Source organism: Otolemur garnettii, unplaced genomic scaffold (genome assembly GCF_000181295.1).
Source record: "Otolemur garnettii isolate 467f Iridium unplaced genomic scaffold, OtoGar3 scaffold00101, whole genome shotgun sequence".
NCBI lineage: Eukaryota > Metazoa > Chordata > Mammalia > Primates > Galagidae > Otolemur > Otolemur garnettii.
In genome coordinates this window covers 2,125,697-2,127,344 of record NW_003852496.1, presented here as the reverse complement: position 1 = coordinate 2,127,344, position 1,648 = coordinate 2,125,697, and the positions used below count along the sequence as shown (strand labels likewise).

The window sequence follows — 1,648 nt, the reverse complement described above, 5'->3', positions numbered from 1 at the left end:
TTTTTTTTGGCTGAGGCTGGGTTTGAACCTGCCACCTCTGGCATATGAGGCCGGTGCCCTACGCCTTTGAGCCACAGGTGCTGCCCAATTGCTTCCCTTTTTTTGGAGACAAAGTCTCACTCTATTGCCTGAGTTGGAGTGCTGTGGCATCATGGTTCTTGGGCTCAACTGATCCTCCTGCCTCAGTTTCTCAAGCAGCTGGGACTACAGGCAGTCGCCATCATGCCCAGCTAATCTTTTCTATTTTTAGTAGATGGAGTCTTGCTTTTGCTCAGGCTGGGCTTGAACTCCTGAACTCAAGGGATCCTCCCACCTCAGCCTCCCAGAGTTTGAGTGTTACAGGTGTGAGCCATCACATCCAGGCAACAATTCCTTCTTCCTTTTCAATTTAGATGTAATAGTTGTTCACATTTTGGGGGTACATGTAGTATTTTGATACCAGTATATAATGTGTAGTGATCAAATTGAGATCCTTCTTTTTTGCTGACATTGATGTTGTATTCTGTATTTATTTTGTTTGTGCACTTGTTCTTGACTAGTCAAATCTGTGAGACTTTCTTAATCCCCTAAAGTGAGGACCAGGTGATTCCTGAGGGATTTTGTGCAGGGCCCTGCTGTGCTGTCAATCTAGGGACACTTGATAGGAACTTCTGGACCTTGAGGAAGTGTAAGGTTCAACCCTAAATCTGTTTGAGAGTCATTCTGGGGAGACTTTTTCTGCACCTGGAGCCAAGATAGGTCCAACAGGTTTATAGCTTACGCTGTGTGTATTTTTTTAATGGCCTGTCTTTTCTACTGACCAAATATGGTGGGGGCCCTTCAGAGGCCTGTTTTTATTCAGAGGTTTCTGTCTTGCTGAGCTTTCTGGTTAACACTCTCTGAACTTTCAAGGCAATAGTAATTTACTGGTCTGGATTTGTTGTTATTATTTATTTATTTTCTAGGCATTTGTAGCAAGAGGGGATTTCAGTGGATCTAGCGTGCCATATTGCTGAAAGTATAAGTCTTTCACTTTTTGGTGATCCTTTGCCATTTTCCTCCAGGAAATGTGAGAAGTGCTCAGGACTGTGGTATCATCCTTACAAGTCTGTCCAGGGTGTGAGGGCGAGGGGTGGCTCTCCTGCTTTGTCGTGTGCTGGTGAGCCTCAAGAGTTCAGGCAGCTTAACTGAGTGACAGGAAGGAATACTGTGCTTATTTTAGAGATGGACATGCAGGTTCACATGGATGTTCCACTCTCCAGGACCTAACATTGTTAGTAATGGAGCCTTGTGTTTGGGTTTAAAAAAGGAGATGCTCAGGTGAGATTGAAAATAGAGTAGATTTCCTCAACCTTCTTTTGGCAACAGTCTCTTTTTTTGTGAGATACTTGTCACTCACATGTGTGAATACACAGAAATAATGGCTTTGGAGACTGGGGTAACTGGGTTAATTGGGTGAATTGGTAACTTTAGAGTTTCAATTTTTTAATCTATAACATACAAAGTAGATTATCAAATACTGGCTTTGGAGACTGGGGTACCTGTTTGGGTTAATTGGGGTGAATTGGTAACTTTAGAGTTTCAGTTTCTTAATCTAGAACATACAGGCTCGGTGCCTGTGGCTCAAGTGGCTAAGGCGCCAGCCACATACACCTAAGGTGGCAGGTTG

The 1,648-nt window shown here is 43.6% G+C and overlaps 1 protein-coding gene across 1 annotated transcript in view; it reads left to right on the top strand.

Moving 5' to 3' along the window:
• Positions 1-1,648, top strand: part of RUVBL1 (RuvB like AAA ATPase 1) — a 45,773-nt gene that overhangs the window by 7,905 nt on the left and 36,220 nt on the right. The gene's annotated exons all lie outside the window — the stretch shown is intronic.